This window comes from Megalopta genalis, chromosome 4, assembly GCF_051020955.1.
Source record: "Megalopta genalis isolate 19385.01 chromosome 4, iyMegGena1_principal, whole genome shotgun sequence".
NCBI classification, from domain to species: Eukaryota; Metazoa; Arthropoda; class Insecta; order Hymenoptera; family Halictidae; genus Megalopta; species Megalopta genalis.
This window is the reverse complement of record NC_135016.1, coordinates 2605250-2621075: the sequence shown is the minus strand read 5'-3', so window position 1 is coordinate 2621075 and position 15826 is coordinate 2605250. Positions and strand designations below refer to the sequence as shown.

The 15826-nt window shown below is 44.5% G+C and overlaps 1 protein-coding gene across 7 annotated transcripts in view; it reads left to right on the top strand.

The window, feature by feature from the left end:
* Pgant9 (polypeptide N-acetylgalactosaminyltransferase 9) overlaps positions 1-15826 on the top strand; it is a 285663-nt gene that overhangs the window by 22049 nt on the left and 247788 nt on the right. For 5 of the 7 annotated variants that reach the window (XM_076521049.1, XM_076521050.1, XM_076521052.1 and 2 more), the window contains exon 1: positions 2615-2967. The exons of the other annotated variants lie outside the window; for them this stretch is intronic. The gene's annotated coding sequence lies outside the window, so the exon portion shown is untranslated. Of the gene's footprint in view, positions 1-2614; positions 2968-15826 lie in introns of those variants that run through there. 7 annotated transcript variants of the gene reach the window in all.

The following is a 15826-nucleotide window of genomic DNA, read 5'->3' as shown; positions in this document are numbered from 1 at the left end:
GGCGGTTGCACGAATACCCCGATAACAGTATTCCTGAAACCATTAAACCAGCGGGCGAACAAGTAAATCCTGCCGAGAACGCGACGGCGGACACTTCGATTAGCATATACATTGAAATAATGGCGATCCGGCGGTGTGTTTCACTTTCCTCGATTCCGATCCTCTGGAAACGTTCGAGGGGATGAGCCGCGCGGCAGAGCTCGCCGTGGAAAATAATCCAAAACGAGGAATCTCGAACGGAATATGCAAAACCTGTTCTCGCGGGATAAAAGCGGCATTCCGGATGGCCTTTACACGAAAGCCGAAGATCACCCGTTCCACGTGATCACCCGACCCGCAATCTTTCCAATAAGAGACCAAGGATACCCCCTCGCATTCTCTCCACACTTTGCGGAATTAAACCGTAAACCGTCGCGGTTCCACCTGTTGAAGGGAGCGCCTGCAGGTAATTTATCTTGGAACGAAAGAGTCTCGAGGCAACGAACTTCGATGTTACAACGAAGTTCGTCGACGTCGCGTTGCGCGCCGCTGAAATACTTCAACGGGGAAAAGAAGAGTGTCACGGCGATTACGTCGTCCCGGGAGACAAAGCTCTTTGCCAAAGCGCTATCGATTAAGTTTATTAATAGCTGTTGATACGGGCTTTTTGTCTCGCGAATCGGTTGTTATACCGGCAGAGATCGTTTTAAGATTCTTCGGGGCATCGCGAATCGCGATGAAAGTAGTAAAGTAAAAATTGTAACGATAGAGAGAGAGAGTTTGCCACAGCGCTATCGATTAAGTTTATTAATAGCTGTTGATACGGGTTTTTTATTTCGCGAATCGGTTATTGTAACGGCAGAGATCGTTTTAGGATTCTTCGGGGCATCGCGAATCGCGATGAAAGTAGTAAAGTAAAAATTGTAACGATAGAGTTTGCCAAAGCGCTATCGATTAAGTTTGTTAATAGCTGTTGATACGGTTTCTTTTTTCCTCGCGAATCGGTTATTTTTCCGGCGGCGATCGTTTCGGGATTCCTCGGGGCATCGCGAATCGCGACGAGGCTAGAGTAAAAATTGTAACGATAGAGTTTGCCAAAGAGAAACAACGATCGCGGATAACATTGAAAATTATGCAACGCTGCAAGCTGCAGCCACCGGTGAACACGACACCGAAGCTGGTGGAGAGCACGCGGCTCGAGAAATCCATCGACGCGCAACGACAGTTAATATTGATACATCAAATCGAAAACCGCAGCAACAGGAAAGTGAAAACTGCGGCATATATTACTTTACCGTCGAACCGCAAACAAAATAGCTTTAGTGAAAGCACGTCAAATAAACGAGATAAACTGTCGTCCACGACGACGACGACGACGACGACGATAACGACGACGCGACGCGCGTTATTTTTTATTGTGGAAAGATTGTTTTATTTGGTCTACACGCCGTTCGACGTTTCGGTGCGGCTAATAACCGCAACTGCGGCAGTCGAGCATGGAAGTTAACGCGTTCGCTGTGAACGATGAACGATGACGACATTTACGATCTCGCATTTTCTGAAAAGAAAGTCGATCCATTCCGACTGCACTTTGTCGGATAGAATAATATCCGGATGGTGAACTTTTATGCGTGTATAGCGTTCTCTGACCCGTGGAAAGCAGTGAAATCAACGAAGAAATCTCTCTTGACGCTGGAACTAATATTCTGCCTTGTTCTGTTTTTTGTTAAATGCAATTACAAGATAATTTATATCGTTAATTTATAGAGACGCTTCGATCAGTTCGAGACCGAACGAAAATTAATTTTTCTCGGCGTACACTTTCCCTTGCATTTTATGAATTTGACTCGGCGCGATACGATGAAAAATCGCAGTCGAATTGTGGATAACGCGAACAACGCCGTAGTGCATAGTGTAATTAATACTGACAAGCAATATTTGACAGTGTAATATTTATCGGTTCACTGATCTCGAAAATGACTGGCGAGATTAATGACGTCGACACTGAACGAATTAACCTGCCAATCGAATGATTAATCGACCATCAATGCGAATCAAATCGAATTATCAATATCAGCACAATTACCTACGAACAAAATTGATCCACGCGATTCACCTATGACCCTATCGTTTGGCTAACGCAGACTTATCGAATGTTCAAAGTATATACTGCCTCTTCTTTCGTCATTTTGTTCCTGGATTCAATTACTCGACGAATTTTCCTCGAAACTGGAATATTACTGAGATATAAAATTATCCAAAAAATTATATAAAATTGCTCGATATAATTTCATCAAGGTTCGATGCAAAAGACAAACGGTTTATCGCCGAAAAATCGCTCGAAAGTTGAGCAAGAGATAAAAAAAGGAAAGAATGAAAAACGAAGAGGAATGCATGGACACGCGATTGGACAGATAAATTTTGGCGAAGGCGGTTGCATTCGACGATGTCGCCGTCGCATCGTTTACCGTTTACCGTTTATCGCGGCGAAGATATCTCTCGCGTAAAGGTCGTATCGGGAGTGTCGGTCCTCTCCTTCAGCCGGCAGCCTCTCCTACCTTCGGCTCACCTTCTCCTACTCGGGGCACACAGGTGTACTGGTCGGCAGTCGGCGTTCCTCGGCCGCCATACGCTTTCAGTTAACGCCTGGTCGTCGCCAGGTATGCCGGTTCCCTCGTGGGTTACCGTCATTAGTCACCGATCCTCTCCAGGGTACCAGTCGCGTCGGTCTTTGTTTCGGTGTTCGCGAGTGTCCTCTACGGACCATTTCGTTTCGTTTCGTTCGGTTCCGTTCCGTTTCGTTTCGGTGGATCCGCCACGCGAGTTTCAGTGAGTGATTTGAACGCGTGGACCGGACGACACGTCAGCCGAGGACCGTCCTCCGGTGGTCCGGTGCCCTCTCCCGTGCCGGAACTTCCACGATTATTCTGTGCGTGGGTGTAGCATTGTGGGTTTGTGCACTCCGGTGCCCGGTTCCTCCGGCGACACGTAAGTAGCTCATCCTTCGGACCGATTTTTTCTCTCGAAATCGGCGAGCCGCGCCAATGGTCGCCCAACTGGAGAAACGGAGCAGCCTCGTTTCTCGTCGAGGATTGCATCCGATTGACCAAAGAATTAATTGAATAATGCCTCGGGATCTGCGCCACAGCCGCCGAACAGATTTTCGAAGGAACTCGTCGTTTCCGATAAATTGTTCAACTGGAGAAACGGAGCAGATTTCGACTTTGACAGGGAAACTTTGACGTAAGAAGCAACGAATTAATGTCATCTGATTTTTCGAAGATCTCGAGACACCGTAATGTAATCGCACGATTTATTTTGGTGCGTGTCAGTTGTTCCTTAACGAATTTGTTCGATCAGAGAAATTGGTACACGATCGTATTTGCTCGGCGATACTTAGACGAAGAATGAATTTCGTCTAATTTTCATTCGGTACACGTGGCCGCGTCGGTGCGGATTAACTGGTTTTCTACATAGAACTTGTTGGTTTTCTTCTGACGTGCAGTGAAATGCATATCTGGCTGCATCGGTCCCGCGCTCGCGCACGCCGGAGCAAACAGACAGCAATCGGCGGAACGATTTATGCGTAGAAAGTCCACCGTCTCTTGCGTCTAAATAAAATGAAATTCGACTCCGTTTATGTAACTCGTGGGACACTAAGCACACTCGCAATATTGGCAAGTGTTGTTGATATTGACTATGAGATACAGAGATTATGGTTCGTGGTAGACTGTTGACGTAGCATGATTGTTATGGCAAGTGTTCCGCCAGAGATACCTGCGCATTATTATTATCTTTTTGTCGCTACGGAATTCTCGAACGGCGTGCGATTTTGGAAGGAGCAGATTTCTTTCCGTTTTGGAGAAGATTTATTTTTTTTGAGCAGACGCGCGTCTTTTGCAATATTCGGACAGAATCAATTCGCACAGAAGCTCGAGTGCGAGCGCGAGTGCGTTATCGAATTATCTGTGCATGCAATTTATACGTGGCACCCTTTGCAGAAGCTTTTGGGTGTCGTAAATATTCCTCGAACTTTGTATCTTATTTGTATCTTATTGTCGTCGACGAAGACGACATCGAGGCGACAAATAAGACGTATCTCTTGACAGGCTTGCCTCGCTTTATCGCGACTAAATTTATCCTAAACAAATACCCTAAATATGCTGTTCGCTTTATCGTAAATTCGGAGAGGAGCGACGAATTCGCAAAATTAGCGAACGCGATAACGGCGAGATCGAATGCAAAATTGCATTATCCCGCGAGATATCGGAGATCGGATTTAGATTAGAGCAAACCACTGCAATCAGTCATTCGGTCGTCAAGATGTTTCGCCGACCGAGAGAGAATCGTCAATGCGGAACTAAACTTTGATAGTTATGTCAAACTTTATCGGCAGTCGCACACCGTACGTTGATCATTTCCTATTCATGAGCGGCTGAAGCGACGGTCGGACGATTAATTGGGTCGGCGACAACGAAATAAGAACGCCGAACGATTTCGTAATGTTCGGACCTCCGTGAATTATTATTTAACGAATCGCATTCATTCCCAAGATACGTCATTTCGAATATCGCGTCGAGACCCGCGGATTTCATGCATTCGTGATACGGTTGAAATTATTATGCAAAACGGTAGAAACATGATAAACATTTTGTCGCGCGATTCGCGACTTGTTTCAATTCATCAAATATACCTCGCCTAACATTTTATCGTCGGTTCTCTAATTTGTAGTAAAAGCAGTATAGAGAGAGACAAGAAAAGATAGCATTGACCAGAAAATGTCTAGTCGCTTGCGCAGGAATACTTATCTAATATCGTGCACCAAGGCTGTTAAATATCGGAGATAATTATTTTTTTGGTTCAGGAAACATCGAGCTTACCTGAACTTAGAGTCGCGATAATTTACAAACGATTCTCTGTATTTGTACGTGTAATCGCGACGATATCGTTCCGAACAGGTTAGCGAAAGCAATCCGTTTCACCTAATAGGAGCTTGAATAAAATATACGCGAGCGTAAGCGTTAAATATACACATTGCCCTAACATGAACCCCGAATGCAGGGTTGAAACGAATCGTGTCCGACTGCTCGAATTTAATCACAGAATATAGAATCTTAATTTATGCAGGCAACAAGACAATTAATTTCTTGATATTTGCCGAATTATGATATTCTGTAATTACTGAAATATTCTCAATTTGCTGAATTTCATTTCTTAATGGAGATCAAGTTTTGATCGTGGATCATAATAATGCGATTTTTGAGAGTAATTAGCATGCCTGGAAATTAGCGAAATAATCTCTCGATGTTCCCAGTTGCATGAAATGGTCGTGGCAGCTTTTTAGGTTACACAACGAATTTATGCGCATATAAATTAGCCATTTACACATTTATTTATATATGCAAAAAGTAATCGGATATGAATACCACAAAATGGCAATGGACGTACTAATTGGAGTAATTCGTCATTGTTTTTCAATCTGATAAGAAATATTAATTCTCCGTTTTATTTAATAAAGATACATAGTAACGCGAAAATGAAGAAGCTATATTTCGATAAATCATCGCACAGACGCGATCTTTTTATTTTCAACGTCTGTGCAACCTAGTTAGTAGTCTGCAGTAGTCCTCCGGTTAATTAGTACACCTATCGCCGTTTCCCAACATCCTCGAAAAAGCCTCGAGACGCTCGCTTATGGCGTTGCGTGAACCCATCAGCTGACGAGCATGCGAGCGGCCGCGGAATTTTAATTCGCGCTGGCTTCTCCGAGAGATCCACGTTGTCGTTCTCTCGTTGTCGGATCGCGAAAGAAAGTGAACGAAAGAGCATGGAAAAGTGTCGGGGACCACCAATGACACTTGTTCCTCGATGTACAGTAATGTCTCCCTAATTGAGGCTCAGATTGTCCTCTAAATTGGATAATTTGGGAAGAGGAGATACGATTATTCGAGCCTTGCAGCTCGATTTTATAGTTGTCGACAATCTATAACCATAAAAAACGAGTCACAAGGTTCGAACAATCGTTTCTCCTCTTCTAAAATTGCCCATTTTTGTGGACAATCCGAGCGTCAATTAGGGAGACATTACTGTACAACGTGTCCTCCGAAGGGAAGGCGAACGCGTTCGTCGCATATAAGCGTCGCCATTTCCTCTCTTATCAATCGCACATGCACGTGCCATGCTTGGACGTCGTCGAAACAAATTCCTTGAACAATTTGCTATTATCTTATCTGACATAAATACATATTCTTCGAAATAGTCAGTCATCGATGGAAATCCTAAAAATCACTTTTCCCTACATCGAATCGTCCCGTGGAATTTATCCGAAGCGATCTATAGTTTCTGCTTGGTCGAACACTTTGTCAGACAGTTCGAGATGCTCTCTATTTTCTTTATACTTTAATTTGTTACCGTGGCATTCCCAAGGAATTAATCGACGTTAATTAATGCGTGACATTCTTTGTTCCTATATTCTCGAGTCAAGCGATTCAAATGAAAATTCACTTTCGAATCGTTTCACCGATCGCGGAATAAAACTACAGGCGAACGGGCCAATTTAGGACGATCGGTGCAGTACATAGAACTCAATAAAAATTGATTCTATCATGGCGATGACGAGCGATCGTTCTATGCCAGCGTTCTTTCGATTAATTCGACTAACTGGTAGTTCTGCCGTATCTATTTAGCTGTGCAAACAGAAACATTTGGAACAATTGGTTGTTCGAAATCTTGATTCGTTATCTTATTTCGAGCAGAATAGGGCTAACCGTGTCGCAATATCCTGCTGTCTGCCGTAAACGAGCCATCCGGTTCAATTATTCGATAGGTTGCGTTGGTTTAATCAACGCGCGGCGGAGGTTGCGATACTCGTGATGGCTCGTTTGATCTGCGCGGATCGATTCGATACGCGTTACGCGTCCCAACAGCTTTATTCAGGCCCCAGTTCTCTTCCGAGGAGATGGAATTAATTAGAGGCCACCGATAACCAGCCACTCTTTCTCCCTTCGCGCATCCGTTCGATGCTCGTTCAATAAGACTACGATGCTCGATCGTCTCTCGGCGGCCACCGCGATAAATTGGCAGCAACGCGATGTTTCTGCAAATGCACAGCGATCGATAAGATTGAGTAATCGCGGTGAAATCTACGGGGAATTTTTCGTGTTGTGCTCGAACGCGATTACGCAAACGTTGCATCGTCGTTTGACGCGTGACACGAGCTGATTTATTTCCTACAGAAATTCATTCACTCCGATTTTAGAGTTTTCAGGATGTAATTGCAGCAACACGGTCCGCGAAGCGTCTATCATTATTGGTAGATCCGCAGAGCTTTATGGGAATCTTCATTTTGGATTATTAAATGTTACAGATTATTTTATTTTATTTTATTTTATTTAATATTTAATTTATTTTATTTGATTTCATTTTATTTTATTTTATTTCATTAAAGATATTACTGTTACGGTAAAGATTATTGTTTATCGTGGAACATATAGAAGAATCGATACAATATTATCTCCATAGCGAATTATGCAATTATTATGCAATGCTGCATTGATGCAATGAATTGTTAGATGGATCGATCAAGCTTACAATAAGATTCTTATGTTACAGCACCCGACGAAACTGAGCTACATTGTTGCCAAATTTGGTTAACAATCGCCGATAAATAAATTATGTTAACGCGATAATGGCACAATTATAACAGGATTACACGAATAAACGACAGACACAAATTATAACGGAGAATTATTTGAAATTTTCATTGTACACACGTTACGGATCAAATCATCATCCACTCGTGTTTAGCGAACAATTAACGGGTACCTCGATTGACAATGTTAAACTATCTTGATCGTTATTTGATTACGAACTTGCAACAGCAAGCATTGTACGAATATATCGAATAAATCATCGACGCGAACGTTTTCAGAGAGGAAGAGAACGACCGTGACATCCAGAATATTAAATATTCAGCTTATTCACGTGGGTATCTCATTATCAACTCTTGGTTAAATTAATCGTATAAAAATTGCAGAGGCGATACCTCATGAAATTCACATTCCACGTATTATATTTACTTATTCGTTAAATAATTCTCGACGTATTATTCTGTTTCAGACTTTCGATCAACGTGTTGCGATTCGTAGGACCTTTTTTTTTAACCGACGGACAATTAATGTACGAACTTGTTTGAATAGCCAATGTTTAACACGATATACGAACGTTTCACAGTATTTCTAGATAAAGTGAGTGAATTTTCTGCTTGAAACTAAATTCGTCGCGAATCGAGTCAATTTGTGACACAGCAGAAGAAAAGCGAACATTTTACAATAACTGAAAGTAGACTTTCTTTTGATGATCGTACGAAGATGAACTTGCATATCCAGCTTCCAAGTTCCACAGAGAAATCTAATCGTATTCAACGAAACGATATATCCGGCGGTTTTCGTCGAGTAGCATTTTCCCCATCGAAACGTCGAACGACTATGAAAAGGTAGAAACTATCCCGGGAAAAATCGAGTAAATCGTCGCGACGGAATCAACGTACCACCCAGCCGGTCCCGGGGCTTATCAGAACCCCGAATCTTATCGGAGAACAATCTCGGGGTACGAGGGGAGACGCTGTAAATTCCGCGGCGCCGTTTCGGATCCACGCGTGTCTGGAATCTCGTCGACGTCGAAAAACCCGTCGAGGACGACGGAACGTCGGGGAGGGGGAGGAATACCTTTGGGGCCGAGCTGGTGCGTCGATGCCGGTCGTCGCGACGCCAATCGTCGACGTTTTCGCGACTCGCGTCAGGGAATGCATCGCGGCGCGTTGATTACGATGCAGCCGCGAGGTCGCGTCGCGTCGCCGCAGCGATAAATAAGCCGCTTATGCCGTAATCTAATCTCGGAGTCGAGAGAGAGAGAGAGAGACAGAGAGAGAGAGAGAGAGAGAGAGAGAGAAAGAGAGAGAGCTCCGTGCAGCGCAGGGCAAGGTGTTCGCCGCGAAAATGCGCAATGTGCAATGTGCATTCGCCGCGACGCGACGCGGCGCGAAGGAGATTGCCGTTGATAGGGCAACCGTCGAAACGACGACCGGCGACGGCGTCGACGGAAGATGGAACGGCGCCCACGACGTTCCCTAATGATCCTGCCGGATTCCCGTTGGATAATATTTTCCTCGGCGACGTGTAATCTGTAACGGGGGGGGGGGGGGGGGGGGGGACGGGACGATGCGCCGAAAAGAACCGCGGAATTGATGCTCTAGGAGAGGGCTGTTTCGTTTAACAGCGCATTTTTCAGTGGCTTCTCGAGTTTTTCTACGCGGCACGTTTATATGGTTGTACATAATTTACGTAAATTACTGGAGATATTTTTTTTTATGCAATCTTTCGTTTACGAGAGATAATGTTAGAGGAATCATGTTCGATCCTCGCACGTTTATAAATACTTTTCATAAATGGTTCTCTCTATATAAATATATAATATTTATTTATATATAATATATAAACTTTTATATATATATAATAAATTTATTATATGTTAGAGTAAATATATAATCCACGATGGGAAGTAAATGAGACGCTGGAATAATTTCACAATTTCTGTTCGAATAATTTTACAGTTTCCATTCGAATAAAAAATGAAAAATCATTCGAATGGATGGACAGAATAATTACTCACGAATAATTGTTCGAATAAAATGTTCGACTAATAAGAATACGTTCGAACAATTATTTTATATCGAACTCTGACGATTTACGAGCGGGGACGTTACGATTCCGATCGGAGCGAACGGTGATCGATCGATCGATTTTCCAAGAGGAATCGCAAAGAGGTTCGGCTCGGTATTCTTCCGAATTGATCAACTAGACGTAGACCAAGGGAAATATAGTAGAAAATTTATTTCCCCGAATAATTTGCCGGGCAAATGAAGCGTAGTTGGCCGGCTGGTCCGATATCTTTGATTTCCGCGGCTAAAATTGAGGCGTCCTTGTTCGTTTTATCGGCAGATTGCTTCCACGACCGCCGTGTTCTATACATGATTCGATTGCCGTGCTGATTGGAATCCGCCCAATTAAAGCAGTATACCCGCGGATGTACGGACACGACCACGAGGAAATACTATTTGAAATATTCCCAAAGCGCATCGCGTCGAGTCTCTCCTCGTCTTACGTTCGCTGGCTCGTCCCCTTTTTTCTTCTCTCTCTCTCTCTCTCTCTCTCTCTCTCTCTCTCGTTGTTCTCTCCGGCTGGAAACTAATATTCGCGGTATATTACTCGCGAGAGGTCCAACAAGCAACAACGAACAGCCAACAACGATGGAACATGGCCTAAGAAATTCCAACTTTCTGTCGGCGCTAGGCAACTTCGCCTCGTTTCTTCGCAGATGCTGCTGCATTGTTTCGCTATAAACGAATATTTATTAGACGACCGTTTTTTCGTCAGCCCGAGAAATTTCCCGGGAACAGATACTTCTCGTAGCAGAGTGTTGTTCACCTTTCTTTCTTTCTTTCTTTCTTTTTCTTCTTCCGAGAAACTTTGCCAAGAACGAAGGGAAACAGAGTGTTTCGGAACTGCGCGAATCTTGTTTTGCATTGTTGTCGCGCGATGCGCGAGTTCGTTCGGTTCTTCTTAGGTAAATCGCGATGCCGTGCCCCTTAAAACGCGATCTATATAATCTACGTATATCGAAGCTTTTGGCAAATCTGCGAGCGCGAGGCGAGAACGTTGGAGTAACGAACGAATGTTCGAATCGCGACAACATTTTCGTCGGTCGAAAACATCGTGGTACGGATGCTTCCGCGAGGAAAAGTATTCTTCCTCGTTTGCGGGGAACTTCGAAGGAAAGTGTTCTCTTTTGGAGCTGAGAAGAGTTTTGTTTGTGTCCTCGCCCCGCGTGATGCATGAGTTTGTTCGGGGTTTTTGTCGTTGTTGTGTGGAAGACCGACGATGCTTCGCGTCTAAAAAGTAATCCAGGTTCTTCCCAAGTTTTTGGTAAACTAGATTCGGGCTGTCCGAACGGAGCTCAAAGGATATACGGAATAATTGAAACGGAGGGACAGGTGCAAGTATGTATTACGCGGAGAAATGTATTCCAGCTAATTTCGATTGAAAATCATGCGAGATACAGTAATGTCTCCCTTACTGACGCTCAGATGGTCCATGAAAATGGACAATTTGGGAAGAGGAGATACGATTATCCGAGCCTTGCGGCTCGTTTTTATAATTGTTCACAACTTATAAATTGGTTTTCTGGATTTTTTCGATCTGCCCCGAAAATGAATTCTACTAGTCTCAGTAATTGGTCCCTCTAGGTCGATAGCAAAATTTTGGACCAGTTACTGAGACTAGTAGAATTCATTTTCGGAATTTTTGGGATCTGTCCGGAAATCAATCCTACTAGTCTCAGTAACTGGTCCTCCTAGGTCAATAGCAAAATTTTGGACCAGTTACTGAGACTAGTAGGATGGATTTCCTGATAGATTGGGGTGTCAGTGTAGATTGATTTTTTGTAAATGTTATGATTACTCTTGCTAAAAATATCCCAGTTCCGGGCTCGAATAATCGCATCTTCTCTTCCCAAATTGTCCACTTTTGTGGACAATCTGGGCGTCAATTAGAGAGACATTACTGTATAAGTTGGGCAAAAAATATTGGCGCAGGTAGAATCGAAGGTAGTATCGCGTTATCAAATTCGATGGAATGGTTCAACGCTCGTCAATGCTAAATTATTTAATTATGAAAATATTGTCATTTATTTAACGTCCGTGTCCACGTTCGACGCGAACGTTTCGGTAATGAATACATTTTTAAGCTAATTACACTGTGTCGTACCCCGCAGAATATTTTGGGGACAGAAACGATCCGAATCTGTATGCACGCGACGCTGCATCTATTGTTATTTCCATTACGCGGGTGGCGCGCATTAAGCGGTTAAATTTCCAATTAGCCGCGTCGACTTTATAGTCGAACCGTATTCGATAGCAAATAATAAATGTTAATGAAACGAACGAAAGATAGAGAGGAAACGCGATCGGGTCCCGAGATATCGGGGCTAAACAAATTTTATTTAATTTGCTCGAGTGTGTACCAAATAACGGTTAGCGTAGATTGGCACTCGAAATAATTTTCATCCATTAATCGCGATAATTTCATGCACGAATTATCGCTTCGACTGTATTAACGCCATAATCCTCGGAACATCGGCGTTTATTAAATGCGGTATTCGTCGTTCAGGTAATTAATCTTTTGACCCGATAAGCAAATGCCGGATATTGCGTATTTGACTAAATTCGTCCGCAGTGGATTAAACGAAATAGAAAATCATATCTGCCGCGCCTGTTATCGCTGAAACGTTAATTACGCCGTTCGTTCGTCGAACAGTCCGCGTAATTTTAATAACTTGCTTTTGCGCTCGTCTAAAAATTATCATTTTTCGAAAGCTATTTTCTTCGCCGCTTTGATTTATTATGAACAAAGCTGTTGATTCTACGTGCTTCTGACAAAAAGCAATCGATTAAATGTGAAACGTTAACTTTATTCAGGAATTAAAACAGAAAATAAATATCACGTCGTCGACGATAATGAGCGCACCAATTGAGACAAAATTATCGATCTCCCCGGTTTCTGATTCACCTGGATTTCTTATACGCGATCTCGCCGGGATCTGTTATAAATCAATAAAATATACAGTCCGTTGCTAAGCAGCGTCCAAACGAACATACGCCGGCTGATAACTGTTATTTAAGCGTGTTATCTCCGCTCTCTCATCGTTCGGTCGGGCTGACAGTACCTACGTTCATTACGGTAGGAATCAAGACGCGGCGGATCGTTCCGCGAGCCGTAATAAAATTGTATATTACCGAGTGACCGCTGCATCGATCGTGCTCAGAGGCCGCGGGGCCACCGAGAGAAAAGTCATTTCGAAGAAAATTAAGATCGTAATCCGGGCTCGAACTGCGGCAAATTGATCACTCGACGCGTCTCTTTGTGGCGCGGTCAGATGCATATCGGGGAAGTTCATCGCGGAAATGTAATTAGCAACGTTCGATGGTCCGATCAGAAACGACTCCTCGGAGAAACGGAGGTACAACGGAAGTCCCCGACTTCATAAGCCAATTCTCCGAAGCGAAGTTTTTCTCGCGACGATCCCGCGATCGAGCCCCAGTCCCTTGGCCGGTCGCGATCCAGCAACGATACCGTTCGAAAGATCAGCGATCGCGCTTCCTTACAGACGCTCAGATTGTCCGCTAAACTTATAAATTGGTTTCCTGGATTTTTCCGATCTGCCCCGAAAATGAATTCTACTAGTCTCGGTAACTGGTCCACCTAGGTCGATAGCAAAATTTTGGACCAGTTACTGAGGCTAGTAGGATGGATTTCCTGATAGATTCAGGTGCCAGTGTAGATCGATTTTTTGTAAATGTTATACATACGCTACAAGATTACTGTGTACAGCATACGCTGTATATACAATAATGTCTCCCTAATTCGCGCTCAGATTGTCCACTAAATTGGACAATTTGGGAAGAGGAGATACGATTATTCGAGTCTTGCAGCTGTTTTTATAATCCTTGACAATTCGTTACTGTAAAAGCAAACCATAAAGCTCGAATAATCGCATCTCCTCTCCCCAAATTGTCCATTTTCGTGCGCAATCTCGGCGTCAATAAGGGAGACATTACTGTATCTTGCATTTTGTTTCAAGCAACCGTGCTCGACCGCCGTGAAATCGGAGAACTTTCGATTCTCCAGAATCCTCGCAGACTCGATGGCAGATTCGCTAACCGAGCACGCAAACAATTTGCAATTAAAACGACGTGTTTTGCTCGGTCGATTGTTGTCAATAATTGCTGCGGGCGAATTTTAAACTGAAAACTACGTTCTAATAGAAACACGAGCATCGATTGAACTTCGATTAAATTTTCCCGGCTAACTGTTAATTGATGAATTTGTGTTCTAGCCGATAGCAAACAACGCCCCTTTGTATAAATTCATTTAAACGACCAGAGTTCGATTAGAGCGTGATTCTAATGCCCCGGATGTATTGTAATTCCAACCAATGGAGATTATTTATTCAGCGTGGAACTAGATTATTGGACGTGATTCGGGGAACAATATTGTTGATAATTATCTGCAAATTCTGTTCGACCGCAGATTCAATATCTAAACGGCCGAGTTAATTGAATCCCGAACGATTCATAAACAAAATGCCAGCGTACGCGAACACCGTCGAGGCAGCGATTTTACGCGATTATCGGACAGTTAGAACGTTGCTTCTCGAATTAGCCGAGAACGCGAGAACGTCCAAAGCTCGGTCGACCAAGAAAACTGTGCGGAAAGATACACACGGACCACGTGCACCGCCGATTCGCGCAGGATAATTCGCGAGCGGAGCCAGCTTTTTGTCAATGAACTCCGAACAACGGGGAGACAAAGCAACCGGCTCGCCGTTCCATCAACGGTATCAACGCGTCCGGGACCAGCTTATCTCGCAGCCCGAAAATCGACCTAAAAACCGTATCTACCTTCGATCAACCCGTATCCGCGGCAAACACGCGAGCCCCCGCAACGGCCAAATAATAATCCATACCCCGACAATATCGCTGGCGGAACGGTACTCCGCAATATCAGCGGAAAGTTCGCGGTACCTTTAAAAAGTCCTGGAAAAGAGCGCGCAGAACGAGCCATCGAATTTCGTTCGAAAAGCGAAACGTTCCCGCAGAATCCGTGCTGGCGCAACTTGTTAGCAACTTCTCTCTGTCCCAGTTTTCGACCGCAAGCACACGGCGGCCAAGCCGCCGGACCAAAATGGCGACGTCGCTGGGACTCGGACCGGGTCCGGTCGGGTCTGGTTCGGGTCCTGTTCGGCGTCCGGGTCGCGCCGGACCGGGTCGCGCTTCCTTTCGCGCGGCAGCGTCTCTTTGAACGTTGTCCGGGTGTCCTCCGCGTTTCCCCTTCCGCCCGAAAAGGACGGTCCTTTGAAACGGTTCTCTCGACTGCAGTGTTTTCCTACGGCCGAGTTTCTGGCGGATATCCAAAAAGCCTAGCCCTTTGCTAACTTTCACCCCCGGCCGGCCCCCTCGTAGGCCACCCTCCCGCCGAGACCCGCCAGCTACCACCTAACCTGGTCCCTCTGTTTTTCTCTTTTGCTCCCGGCCCGTGACATCGAGTGGGCGGATTTATATCCGCTACCGGGGAGAGAATGCCTATCCCTGTCCGCGTTCCAGTTGTTTGTTCCGACGCTCCCCAGACGCGACCCGACGCGGCGCGACGGCTTCAGACTCTCCTCCCCCTCGCCGACGCGCCACGGTTCGCGGTTTACTGCGGCGATTCTTTCTTTCGACGTTGCGGATTTATTCGCCGGGGAGGAAGAAGAAACGGCCCGGCTAAATTGCGATCGATAATTCGCGGCGATTTACGAGTCGCGTAAACCTCGGGCCGCGAGCAAACCTCCAAGGTCCCGCGTTTTTTTCTGGCGAACGCGTCTGGACCGGTCGTACGATAAACTTTATAAGAAACAGATGCACCCGAGCGGTTTCCCGGTGGTTTTTTATTCGATGAAAAGCGAAGAAATGGGTGGAATAAAATGGCGTAGAAATATTTGGTCTCGCGTTCTAAATATCGTCGAAAATTCTATTCTATAAAATTGTGTTCTGTTCGAAACTTTCCGGCGGTCTAGAAATCCTAGGAAGATTCGTCGAGTCGCGTAAACCTCCAAGATTCCGTTTTTTTCTGGCGATGCGTCTCGACCGGCCATTCGATAAACTTTATATAAAAAAGAGATGCACGCGAGCCGGTTCTCGGTGATTTTTTACTCGATGAAAAGCGAAGAAGTAGATGAAATAAAATGGCGTAGA